General features: G+C 39.4%; 1 protein-coding gene across 1 annotated transcript in view; it reads right to left on the reverse strand.

The window, feature by feature from the left end:
• LOC118893553 (seminal plasma acrosin inhibitor A1-like) overlaps positions 1-14339 on the reverse strand; it is a 148352-nt gene that overhangs the window by 131746 nt on the left and 2267 nt on the right. The window contains exon 3 of the mRNA XM_036849233.1: positions 9521-9618. The gene's annotated coding sequence lies outside the window, so the exon portion shown is untranslated. The remainder of the gene's footprint in view (positions 1-9520; positions 9619-14339) is intronic.

Raw genomic sequence — 14339 nt, forward strand, 5'->3', positions numbered from 1 at the left:
TTACACAGTTCTCATGAACTTTCCAAGTCTCCCTGTTGCCTACAGACAAATTATTCTGTCACTCAAGTTCCTCTAAGACCAGCTTACTCCAACTCTGGTAATATTGAAGAAATCAGGATAAAATGGGAGAGATACTGGTAAAATCTGAACCTGGTAGCTTCTTCCCTCACTATTTCAGCTTCCTAATCCCCAAAAGACTGAACTATAGCCAGTGCCAGAGTGGGACCACACAGGGTACCCCAATCCAGGCACAAGAGTTAAAGGAGGGTGGATTTTGATGAACTAAAATGACTCCAGAGGCACCTGGACAATGGTTATAGTCATTATTGCCACTTCCCAGAATAATCTACTTCCCTTCTAAGAAGTTACAGATACAAAACAGTCAAGGATTAGGGCTGAATAGCCTCAGCTGCCTTTCAGAGAAAATTCCAAAGACTCTGACTGCTGAATTTAAGAGTTTTCATGTTTGAAGTCTAAAAGAAGACATATATGATCACTATCTCCTCTCTGCACAAAACACCCGAGAACTTATATTAGAAGCCATTAAGAGATCATGCTGGGTAGAGAGTCTGACCTATGAGTTTTGTTTTAGGACATTCCGTGCAGTCATTATCAAAAGAAGGCTATACAACGGAAACATATATGCTCCATAAGAGTCAGCCCATTATGTGCTTCTAATAATGTTACATATTCTAACTCCTGCGTGTACTGCTTTGCGAACATGTAAGTGAAAACCCCAATCCCCAAACAGAACCCTCTTTTGAGAATCTAATGTGTAGCTGACTGATAACACTTCTACATATTTTGGAAAATGTGTGTGAACTCCTTAAGATGTGATCCTCTAAACTGAAAACAGCGTCATTGGAGTTTCAGTTCTGCTGGTTGAATCCAAGGGGCGTGGGGTAACAGGGACTAAACAAGTGAGATTTTGAGTCCCACCTCCAACTCTAGCAGAGAAGCCTCCCTCTATCAGTGTTGAACATTAGGTATCAATATGAAGCTTTATGTGAAAAAGGTTTTGTTCCTAAAATGTTTGAAAATCATAGCTGTCAGACAAATCGCCCTTTTCAAGATAACAATTAAAGCAACAAGTCTCAGTACTTAGAAGATCTTGGGTTGAGTCCTGCCCTTGTGGTTAAGTGATATTGGGAAATCTCATAACTCCTCCAAACCTTGAGTTCCTATTTACAAATATGAGATTATATTTATTGCTTCACTTGCTAAATATGCTCTGACCACACTGACTCTTCTTTCCTAATATTTTCAAATGCACAAAGCTCTTTCCTGCTTCAGGACCTTTGGACAAACATAAGAATGTTTTCCCTATGATTTTCATAGGGCTAGTTCTTCCTCTCCATTTAGGTTTCAGCCTATATATCTCTTCCTCACATATGCCTTCCCTGACCATCCTACCTAACACAGATTTATCTCTGACATTTTCCACGTTAATATGCTTCTGGTTCCTTCATAATTCTTATAACTCGCACTTTATTTTCTATTTCTTTTTAAAATTAATTAATTATTTACTTATTTTGGGCTGCTTTTTGGGTCTTCGTTGCTGCACACAGGCTTTCTCTAGTTGCAGCGAGCGGGGGCTACTCTCTGTTGCGGTGCGCCAGCTTCTCATTGCAGTGGCTTCTCTTGTTGCGGAGCACGGGCTCTAGGCGCGTGGGCTTCAGTAGCTGTGGTGCGTGGGCTCAGTGGTTGTGGCTCGCAGGCTCTAGAGCACAGGGTCAGTAGTTGTGGCACATGGGTTTAGTTGCTCTGTGGCACGTGGGATCTTCCTGGACCAGGGCTCAAACCTGTGTCCCCTGCATTGGCAGGAGGATTCTTAACCACTGTGCCACCAGGGAAGTCCCCTTTTTTCTATTTCTTTATTTTCTAATTTTAAGCTCCATGAAGTCAGAAGGCAGGTTTTTGATTTATTCATAGTACTTAGCACAATGTCTAGCACCTCATAAGCACCGTAAGTACTTATTGAATGAATGAATGAGTTCTTGGGGAGAATGAAAGTGATAATGGGTATACAAAGCATTTTTAAACTTAATCCTTTATAGGTTATTTTTTTTTTAAGTTTTATCACTTGTATTGACTCAATCTCTCAGAATTGAGAGTGTGGTTAAGAGTGAAGACTGATCCTTATAGACCTGAAGTGGAATTTCAGCTCTTGTATTTAAACTATGATCTAAGACAGATAATTAACCTCAGTAATTAACTGAGAGGTTGGCCGTGAAAACTGAAAAAGATAATGCATAAAGGGAGCCTAGCATAATACCTGTCACATAGGAGACCATCAGTGTCCTTGTTATGTTGCTTCTAACTAGAGGACCAACTGTCCCAGTTTGCCTGAGACTGAGGGTTTTCCTGGGATGCAAAACTTTGAGTGCTAAAACAGGACAGTCTCAGACAGACCGAAATAGTTGTCATCTTACCATCAACATGCTTTCATACCTAGCCCCTAGTTCTCCTTCCATATTTACCAAGTCTTTCCTTCACTCAGACCATAAAACCTATATCATAGTCATCTTCAGCCAGTACAACAGTATCTTCCAGACAATCTCAAAACCTCACCTTATAGGCCTCCAAGGGAGTGCTCATGATAATTCCATGGAACACACTGACATTCCTTAGAGGGAAGAGGAACTGTACAGATGATTGCTACCCCTTCTCCCAAACTTATTACTAGCTCTTCAGTTCCATCCTTTCTTCAAACTTACTGTCTACCCACTTTCCTAGGATCCCAAGGTTTCAGGGAAATGAAAAGTAACTTCTCAGTGCTAAGAATTTATCCTTAGGGTTTTAGTTTAAAAGCAGGGTGAATATTAAATGTACTCTGTTGAAGTATATAATCCAGGTTTTAGTATATTCACAGAGTTGTGAAACCATCACCACTATCTAACTTCAGAATAATTTTCATCAAAAATAAACCTGTATCCATTCTACCATCCCCCCAGTACCTGGAAATCACTAGTTTACTTTCTGCCTTTATGGATTTGCCTATTCTAGACAATCAATATAAATGGAATCATACAATATGTGGCTTTTCGTTTCTGACTTCTTTCCTTCAGCATAAGGTTATCAAGGTTCATCCATGTTGTACAATGTATCAGTTATTTACGCTTTTTTATGGCTGAGTAATATTCCATTGTATGGCTATACCATATTGTTTTTATCCGTTTGTCCATTAATGGACATTGGGTTGTATATACTTTTTGGCTATTATAAATAATATTTCTGTGAATATTCATATACAAGGTTTTGTGTGGACATATCTTTTCATTTCTCTTGGGTATATATCTAGGAGTGGAATTTCTGAGTCATAGAGTAACTCTATGTCTAACATTTCACAGGATTGTCAAACTGTTATCCAAAGCAGCTGCAACATTTTACAATCTCACCAGCAATGTGTGAGAGTTCCAATTTCTCCCCAACCTCATCAACATCTGTTATTGTCCATCTTTTTTATGACAACCATCTTAGTGGATGTGAAGTGGTATCTCATGGTTATAATTTGAATTTCTCTAGTGAGAAATGATATTTAATATCTTTTCATGGACTGACTAGCCATTTGTATATCTTCTTTGGATAAATTTCTATCCAAACCCTTTGCTGACTTTTTAATCAGATTATTTGCCTTTTTATTGTTGAGGTGTAAGAGTTCTTTATATATTTTGGATACAAGGAACTTGTATCTAATCAGATATAGATTTGCAAATATTTTCTCCCATTTTGTGGGTTGTCTTTTCATTTATTGATGGTGTCCTATGAAGCACAAAAGATTTTAATTTTTTTTTTTTTTTTTTTTTTTTTTACTTTATTTATTTATTTTTGGCTGTGTTGGGTCTTCGTTTCTGTGCGAGGGCTTTCTCTAGTTGTGGCAAGCGGGGGCCACTCTTCATCGCCGTGCATGGGCCTCTCACTATCGCGGCCTCTCTTGTTGCGGAGCACAGGCTCCAGACGCGCAGGCTCAGTAATTGTGGCTCACGGGCCCAGTTGCTCCGCGGCATGTGGGATCTTCCCAGACCAGGGCTCGAACCCGTGTCCCCTGCATTGGCAGGCAGATTCTCAACCACTGAGCCACCAGGGAAGCCCAAGATTTTAATTTTGATGAAGTCCAATTTATCTATCTGTTGCTTGTGCTTTTATTGTCATATCTAAGAAACCGTTGCTTAACCCAAGGTCATAGAGATTTACTCCTGTGTTTTCTTCCAAGAGTTTTATAATTTTAACTCTTACACTTATCTCTTTGATCCACTTTGAGTTAATTTTTGTATATGGTATGAGATAGAGGATCCAACTTCACTTTTGGTATGTGGATATCCAGTTGTCTCCACACTATTTTTTGAAGACTACTCTTCCCCACTGAAGCGTCTTAACATCATTGTTGAAAATCAATTGACCATAAATATAAGGGTTTATGTCTGGACTCTAAATTCTATTCCATTGGTCTATACGTCTATCCTTATGCCAGTACTACACTGTCTTGATTTCTGTAGCTTTGCAGTAAGTTTTGAAATTAGGAAGGGTGGATTCTTCAACTTTGTTCTTTCTCAAATTGTTTTGGCTATTGTGGGTCCTACAGAAAGTATTAAAGGTGTTCTCAAAGAATAATGTACAGATCTGTTTAGCATAATAGTTCTAAGAGTAACATACAAGGGAAAAGTATTCTAACAATAGATGATTGGTTTCAACAATTTATAATATATCTGTAATTAATAGTTCCTAACAGTTAGAGAAGGAAATGTGTCACTGCTTATGGTAATGCTAAAAATGTAGATGCCCCAGTGACCTCTGAATTTACTGGCAGGAAATTTAGTATTTTCCAAGGTTTTCATTTCCCAAATAGTTCTTAGCATCTCCAAAGACATTAACAGGACTGAAGGGAAGTACAGTTTTCTCAAATTAAATCTGCTCCTTTTCCCAGGGTGGTACTGCCACTTAAACATCCTTGTCCATGCCTCTCCCTGATGTTTAGTACACCTATGTCGTGAGAATCTTCTTCTTGTCCCAGGCCAGTTGAGAAATCCATTCTGCTTCTCATGCCCAGCAGTTTCAGAGATTTCACACATAAGAATTATTTGAGTTCCCAACTTTCACAGTATCTTCTTTAGCCTATAGTTGCTTTCTTTTCAGATTGTGAAGGCATTCCAAATGTGAGGCCAGGGCATGGACATAATAAGATGAGGGGGTCAAGCACACTTCTACACTGACAACACATGCGCCTCCATCCTTCAGGCCCCAGTTCAGGTTCTTTCTTTCTGCATCCTGGGGCAGTCAGAAGGTTGATCTGCTTGAGAACACCAAAACTCTCTGGCTGAACATTTCGCTTAAAGGCTCATCCTTTTTAAGCCATATATGATTTTTAAAAAGTCCCACTAGACCTTACGCATTAAGTTTTCTAAAAACAATCATGATACAATGTTAAGTTAAAAAAGAGAAAATGTAAGGATATAAAATGATGTATACAGTATGATCAGACTTTTGAAAATATATTTATTACATATATACCAAAATATAAAATATTAAAGAGACTACATGATGGGGAGCTTTTGAAAACTTATAAATACACCTGACTTTAATTTAATGTTTATTATATGTCAGGCACTGTGCTTGATGCTACATAGGAATTATCTCATTCAATGTTCAAAACAATCTTATGAAGTAGGTATTGGTATTAACTCCCATTTTATAATTGAGGTTTGGAGAATTTAGGGACTTATTCAAGACCTCATAGCTCATGAGGGGAGAAACCAAGAAACAATTCCAGAAATCTAACATTCAGAGCCCTCAAGCTTAACTTCACATTATCTTGATTAGAATCTTATATTTGGCCAGAGCCTTAGAATTTTTTAAAACAATCTCTCATTATTTATCCATTTGTTTCATGAACCTTTAATAAACACCTAGTAAGTTCCAGACACTATGCTAGGTGCAGGTAAAGTGAAAAAAAAAAAAAAAAAAAAAGAAAAGATACTATTACTCTTAGGCTATTACTATAAGTAATACAGGTGTGTATAATTAACAGCCTGCTGGAGTTTAGAAAGTACTTTCCTAAACAGGGCACCTATGAAACCCATACCAATACTGCATGGTAGGCAGGGATGAGATTATTCCCTTTTTACACATAATAAGAAAAGACTCCAAAATTAATTGCTTTGCCCAAGTCAAATAGGAAGTATTTACAGAAGATGAACAATGTTTTTTATTTCCTATGTGGCTACTGTTACTTTTTTTTTTTAATGGACCACTTTTTCAAGAAAAATGCAATAACAAGTCCACTGACTATAATTTATCACAAAATGTAGTAATTGGCTTGCTGTTGTTATTACATTTCTGCTGAAGACAAATATTTTCACTGATGTTTTCCACACTGCTGTATTTATCTTTTTCTTGACCATTATGCTCTTTGCCGCCCCACAATATGAATCCTCCCTGTTTGTAGTTCATAGAGCACTTGCACTATGAGCCTCAAAGAGCCTATCTCAGTAGGTACCCAAAATGACCATAATTATGGTGATTTTACAAATAAAAAAATTCCGGTTCAGAAAAGTGAAAAGATTTTCCCATGGTTCTTCAGGGAGTGATTGTTTTCCCTTCCCCCTACTTAACATATAAGTTTATACATTTGCTAAAAGCTCTAATAATATTTCACCATGATTACAAAGTAGAGGAGTCTCCAGAGTGAAGGGAGTATTGAGGGGAGAGGCAAATCTTTGTAGTTATGGGTTATTTGTAAGTTAAGAGTTTACAAATCAAGACCTGTCTTCGCTTAAAATCCCTATAATAGTACAGCCAGAGTAGAAGGAAGAAAGGTTGTATTTCATACAAATTGTCAGTAAATATTTATATCAATTTCTCTTAGAGCTTTGCACCTCACTCTTACAATACAACACAGTGGAAAATGTCAGAAGGCCAAAAAATCTTGAATGTGAAGTGATTTTCCTTTGTTCGTCATGAGTGAACCGATTTGAATCAAGCATCGTCTTTCCTTCAAAAAGCAGAATTCATTATATTTTCTTATTTTTAAAAAATCAATAAATCTTATCCTATGGAAAGCTCCTCTTTAACTCAAGATATATTTAATGAGATGCACCAGAATTGTGTTTGTTTCTAGAAATACAGAGCTGAGTAGGAAGTGACCCCTGAGTTTAAGCAACTCACAGTCTGGTAGGCTAACTGGACAATTCATTCATTTATTCAGTAAATATTCTTTAAGGACTTATGAAACTGAGAGACTTGGCTAGATTCTGGGTCCTCAATGGTAATCGAAATAAGTCTGTGCCCTTGTGCAGTTTACAATCCAGTGAGGGAGCAAGAAAACATGATTAAAAAAATATAATAAAATGTGAGAACGAGAAAAGCAACCCATGACATCCAGGAGCTGACCGTGGCATTGCTATAGTTTGGCCTTCTACTCACAGCTAGGCCTTGATGTTCTCCTGTTCAACATAAACAATTTCACAAAACATTAACATCCAACAAAGCTCCTCTGCAACCATGATGAATCAAGACAAAGACAATACTACTCCATAATTATGCCTGAACACAGGCAAAACATAAACATTATCCAAACTACCAAACATCCCCTATCTAGGCTAATATGAGTGACTGTTGCTTCTTCACCAATTACAACTTTAGCCTGTGGCTATTCTTCCCTCCTTCTAAATAAGACTTTTTAAGATACCAAATCATAGAGTTACTTTCACTTCCTAAAAGCATCCAATCCAGGGCAAAGCCAGTCTTCCTTAAAATTTCCCTAAATCAGCCTAATAATCCCCAATCCTACAGTAAATCCTTCCTAGTATCCTTTTACTGAGATACCCTATGGCTTCCATGTGTGTTCTCCCTCGTGGTGATGAATAATAAACCCAATTTGTCCAACTAAAGTGCTCCTCGTGGTCTTTGACAAATGCAAAACTTGAAAGTGGCAACAGTACCATGCCTGTTGTTCAAACCCTCTTTTCTCACTTCTCTCTGTGGGGGCATTGACAGGGGTATAAAGAATATGAAAATAGGTGATACTTGAACTCTTAAATTAAGGGGTAGGGAATAGTTTATTCATTTGTTTATTCATTCACTGGCTTATATGTTAACTTGTTCCAAAAATAATTTAATGTGGCTGATATTATTCAGTGGATTCAGAGGTACAAAGTAGGGGGCAGCTCCCTGAGAACTGTCATATAAAGACAACACTCCTGACCTAAGGAAACACCTAAAGACAATGGAACGCTAAGGTGGGATGGGGGTACCCCAAATAACACTGATGTTTAATGGGATATCCCTTCCCTAACAGCTGAGGCTCCCTTTACCCTTTCCTCAACCAGGGATGACATATTAATCACCTGCTGTCAGGTTCTACCTGACTTCCTGTCCTTATAAGCATCCTCTTTCCTTTACTAGAGACATTTCATTTCCATCTCCATTTTCAATTCCTATCCACTACTGGTAGCAAGTCTGTTCTCAGGTTCTAAAAGAAAAATCCTCATTTTTTTTTTTTCACACACACACACTGTATTTTATTTTTACAAGAGATAAATAGACTGATACCAAGCATTGTAAATGGATGACCACAACAAAAGCAACAATGATTGCAATTACCAAACATGAAACACACTCATACTATGTCATAATATTGACATTCAGTCCAGTAATCCTCCACTGTAACAGCTCCTTTACTTTGCAGTGAAAATTGATTTGTATATTCTTTGCCTCTGAGTCCTTGTGGGATGAAAAATCCTCATTTTTTCCTGTTAGTCTTGAAGAACTTAAGAAGCTCTAGATCAATTCTCAGGTGAGTCCAAGTCAAGTCACTCTTAGTCAAATTTAATGATTTTCAAGTAGAGCAGTACTGTTCTCGTAAGAGGCGTTTAAAAACACGTTGGGGGCTTCCCTGGTGGGGCAGTGGTTGAGAATCTGCCTGCCAATGCAGGGGGCACGGGTTCGAGCCCTGGTCTGGGAAGATCCCACATGCCGCGGAGCAACTAGGCCCGTGAGCCACAATTACTGAGCCTGCGCGTCTGGAGCCTGTGCTCCCCAACAAGAGAGGCCGCGATAATGAGAGGCCCGCGCAGCGCGATGAAGAGGGGCCCCCACTTGCCACAACTAGAGAAAAGCCCTCGCACAGAAACGAAGACCCAAAACAGCCATAAATAAATAAATAAATAAAAATATGTTGGGATTTGATTTTTGCTTGTCACAGTGACTGGAGTGGTACTACTAGCATTCAGTGGATGAAGGCCCTGCAATACACTGGACAGTCCCACACAGTAAAGAAGGGACCCATCCAAAATGCCAATAGTACTCCTACTGAGAAACATCTCACCCATAGATGGAAAGTATCTATCACATCCAACCCTCCTGCTTCTCCCCATGCCCACACCAGATATCAATAATCAATGTCGGTGTACTCCACTGAGCTGAATATGGTTTCAAAAATCTTTCTCAACATAGCAATCCAAGCATGCTGTGTCTATCATATTTGGCATGGATGACACAATCTATCTGCCACTCCTGCCCTTACCTTTTTCTTTTGAAGACTAAGGAAGCTTCATTTTTCTTGAGATGAAGTCTTCACCTGGCACCTTGGTCCTATTCCATTTCCTTGCCTTGGTCATCTGACTGTAACAGAGAAGAAAAAACCTGAAATGTACATGATAGCCCATTCTCAAGGCTCTGCCTTCCAGGCTTGACCTTTAAAGGTATAAGACTTTTCATTCGTGTAGAAATAAAAAGTTGCAGAACGGAGAATAACATTGGCTTGTTAGAAGTTTACAGGAACATCGTGACCTGACCTATGTGGACAGCTGGAAGCACAAAGGATTCTGGCACCAAGAAGTTTGCACCAACCAGCCACACTCCCTCCCCTTTTCGTATAAAAGAAGCCTGAATTCTAACTCGGGTAAGATGGTTCTTTGGGACACTAGTCCACCATCTTCTAGGTCTCCTGGCTTCCCCAATAAAGTTGCTATTCCTTGCCCCCACACCTCGTCTCCTGGTTTTTTGGCCTGTCATGCAGTGAGCAGTATGAACTTGGACTTGGTCACATGACTGCTCTCCCAGGTCTTCTAAGACAAGGGCCCTATCAGCAACGTGACCTCTGTGGCTGGGACCCTGCACCGTCCCAACAGGTCTAACAATAAATGCCTGCCTGCCAGCATTACCCCTCTGAAGGCTTGCTCCTGGTACAGTGAGTGAGCTACACCCTCTAGTGGGGAAACTACGTGTAGCATATTGAACTTCTTTGGAAGAATAACACCCAAAAGAAAATCCAACTCAGTGACTGAATTTTTAAAAAGGGGAGTGGGGGGATGTGAAGCGAAGTGGGGGAGGCAGGGAGGATTTCCATGGCACCTGTACTTGAAAAGTCCAGAGGAATCTCTGAATTCAGGCATGGCTAGATATTGGAGTCTCAAAAAATGTTGCCAGAATTTTTCTCTCTCCATTTTTTGGATCCATCCATGCTCTCCTCGAGGTTGTCTTCATTCTCAGGCTTTGACCACCCCATCCCATTCCCATCGCAGTGGTAGACACTGGCAGTTCTAGAGTTACAATTTCAGTAGAACTTTCCTTTCTCAAAACAAAAGATTTGAAGCTTATTACACTAGTTGGGATAAGACTGCTGAATCAGTCTTTTTTTTTTTTTTTGCTGAATCAGTCTTTAGTGCTACAAGCCTGCTTAACTGTTACTGAAATTGAAATGGGCTGATTTACAAGGCATTGCAGGAGCCAGGGGTGAGGCAGCCCTGCTACATGGACTAGAAGAGGATAAAGAACTGTTCCCCAAAGGAATATTGAGGCACTACTGCCAGGAGAAATGAAAGAAGTCAAGCAAAATCAACACGCGTTGACACTACCCTTTCTGGATGCCATTTTCCCCTCCTCTGAATCTGAGGTTGCCCTCAGGCCTACCCAGAGCTCAATCCCCTGCTATTTTTCTGCCTTTACCACACTTAACTATTTAGCCTATTTGTATCATAATAAGTTATGGTACTCCCAGGAGCTGAAACACTTTACTATCTAGGTAGAAGGCAAGGAAATGTCACCCAGAGAGCTAAAGCTTCTGGAAAATACACTTTTGTACCCATACAAAATCATTTGACATCCTGGCCCACAAACCATGGGCAGTCTGGTGTCCTCCCAAATTCAGAGGACCCCAGGGCATTTATGTTCTCACGGTTACTTCTTGCTCCGTATCCCTAATTTTGCAGAGTTCTCCATCAGCCCCTCATTTCACCTTTTAATACTGACACCTCATTCTCCACCACTTTGGTGCAGGTTAGGCTCTCCCCATCTTCCTTCATTCCTCAAGCACCTTCAAGGCTATTCAGGGTAACAAACGTTTTCTGAACGTTTGGGATAACAGAGGAGATTAATGGCTAACATAGCATAGGAAATATATTAGGACTATTCTGGTTAAGAGTGATGAAATCTAACTGAAATTTAGCCTCGGTCAAACAAGAATTGTGTGGGTTCGTGCGATTAGGAGGATCCAGGGTGGGTCTTAATTCAAGCACCGCAGTATCCCCAGACTTAAGCAATGCCAGGAGTCTTACTCTCCACCTCTGCCCTCTGCTAGTCTATGAATTTCATTACATGCTGGTTTCATCATCTCCCATACACACTCCATCTACATGATGATATAATGGCTGCTACCACCCCAGGCAGGTGTTCTCATAGCTCGAGAGCCAAAAGGAAAAGGGTTGGGGGTGGGAAGAAGGGAAATCATGGGGCTTAGCCACCCCCCCGCATCAATATGCAACTGCAATCCCCCAGTACAGGGAACTGAATTTTTTTAAGTAAGTGTCTTATAACCTCCAAAAGATTAAACGTAAGCACAGAAATGAGGAATAAATCACATCTATGTTGTAGTTTGGGTTAAGAAACAGCCTACAAATAATTGTAATTTAAAATATTTATATTTTAAGAAAATATAGCATAGTAAAGAATATGCTGGCTGAATCTTATGATTCCAACTTGAAATTTTTAATTATTGATTTAAATTTAGAATTTTAAGTTTAAGAGAATAAAAATTTTATTAAGACTGTAAATGTTATTGGCATTTTGAAAAGTTGTCATTTGCCATATTTATGTTTAATTGAATAGAGTTGTAACATTTACTTGTGAAGGTTTTTTGTTAAACAATTGAAGTGCTTAAAAGCAAAAACTGAGTGTATTTATCCTTTCCTTAATTCCTTCATTCAACTAAACTTAACTGTGTGCCCATCCCCCCCGTTTATGTTTAAGAAACTGATTCACCTGGATGTTTATTTGATTGTCTCCCTTTACCAAACTGCAGGTAGAAACATATCCACTTATCATAATTGCTCCCTTGCACCTAGTCCAATGCCTCGCCCCAAAAATATTTGTTGAATGAATTAATGAACCATGTCAGGCTCAAAATGCAACCAGCTTTTGAAAACTGCAACTGCTTTCTACCTGCTACTTTTGGAATTTAAGGAAGATTAGTTTCCATCTCAGTACTGGGCTCACCTATCTGGGCCCAGTTCACCAGCACTTTCCATTTCTTTCCTTGTAACAGCTGGATGAGGTTGATTCACCTTCTACTTATAGGGGGGGCAACTTGCTCATTTAGTCAAGGTCAGGAGAGTCATAGGGTATACGAGGGGAAACAGTGAGTCCTGTGTGCACATAGGACATGATGTTTGTGAAGCAAAATGAGATTGAAATGGTAGGCTGCAACCAATGAATACTGGGCCTTGGAAGTCTGATTAACAAGTTACAAATGTATACTTTAAGGTTTAAAGTTGAAGAAAGCATGAGCCATTGACACATTACCCAGTGTGCTTTAGGAAGATTAATCAGATTGTTATTTGGAGGAAAAATTACAAGATTGCACAGGAGGAATATGGGTTTTGAAGTAAGACAGTGAAAATTTCACAATGATTCTCTTTATTTACTAGCTGTGTGAGCTTTAGCAAAATACTTAACCTCTCTGAACCTGAGTTACATTACCTGTAAGATGGGGCAAGCAATACCTACAGAGTTCATAGGGATTAAATATAATCATGTATTTAAAATGGTTGGTAGAGAGACATTGTGATTAAAAGAATACAAAACAAAACAATAAGAATTTGCAACAGAGACACTAGAGCCAGGATGATGATACAGAGACACAATTAAGAAGTAGTGACAGAGAAGCTCATGGGGGAAGGAAAAGTGAGCTGAAGAGGGTGTTTGTAATTACTATTTCAAGTGTAGCTGCATAGAGCCTGGACTCACTCAGTGTCTTCTGTGCTGCTTGGGCATCCTGACATTCCACAGTGCCAGGATTTCCCAAATTTCACTTAAGTGTTCTTGTAGATGATGTCTCCCAGATTGCCTAGGAGCAGAGACTGTTCCTAGTCATCTCTGCAGCCCTGTCTAACATATTCCCAGGCCCCATGTAGTCTTTTAGTAAACGTTGGCTGATGGTAAATAGCTCTTGGCATTTCAAACAATTTTTTTTCTAAAAAAATAGCTTATTTACTCTCACACGTCTAGAGATCAGGCTAAAAGATCAGCACTAGATGCAGTGACAGGGAAATCACAGTAAGGCTATTTATTTGTTATTCTTTTCTGCTGCACCGTGCAGCATGTGGGATCTTAGTTCTCTGACCAGGGATGGAACCCGTGCCCCCTGCAGTGGAAGCATGCAGTCTTAACCATTGGACCTCCAGGGAAGTACCAAGGCTAATTATTTAAAAGAAAGCTTTTTGAGTTTCTGAAGTTTCATTCTAAATCTTTTCACTTTCTTGTGACATAACCTTGATCTTGAACAGTACGGTCCAAATTAAAAATGAAAAACAAGGGCCTTGTTCCTTTATGCTCACTCCGACCTCATGTTTATAAAAGCCTCCTATGCAGCTTTTTCTTTTCTTTTTTCCTTTTGTGTGCGTGCGTGTGCGTGTGTGTGCGTGCCTAATCTACCACCTTGTGTTTGGTTTTGAAACTTCGATTCCCTATGCACATACCTACATACAACATCCTTTCACAGCATTTCCTTATGTAACTTGGGAAAATTTAAGATGCTTTTGAAAGTGAACTCCATGCTAAGAATATCACATGCTAAGAATTCAGCCCTTGCAACTTCAAACACTGCTGAGAAGAAGGAAGAAAAAGAGGCTTCTGAAGAATCAAACAGTAACAGCTAACCTTTGCGGAATATCTGCTGTGTGCCAGGCGCTCTTTAAGTGGATTACAAATATTACCTCACAAAAACCAAATGACAGAAAGATGGTAGAGAAACTGGAACCCTTGCACTGTTGGTGAGATTGTAAAATGGTGCAACTGCTATGGAAAAATTAAAAATTACCATATGATCTAGCAATCCCACTTTGGGG

This window comes from Balaenoptera musculus, chromosome 3 (genome assembly GCF_009873245.2).
Source record: "Balaenoptera musculus isolate JJ_BM4_2016_0621 chromosome 3, mBalMus1.pri.v3, whole genome shotgun sequence".
Classification (NCBI taxonomy): domain Eukaryota; kingdom Metazoa; phylum Chordata; class Mammalia; order Artiodactyla; family Balaenopteridae; genus Balaenoptera; species Balaenoptera musculus.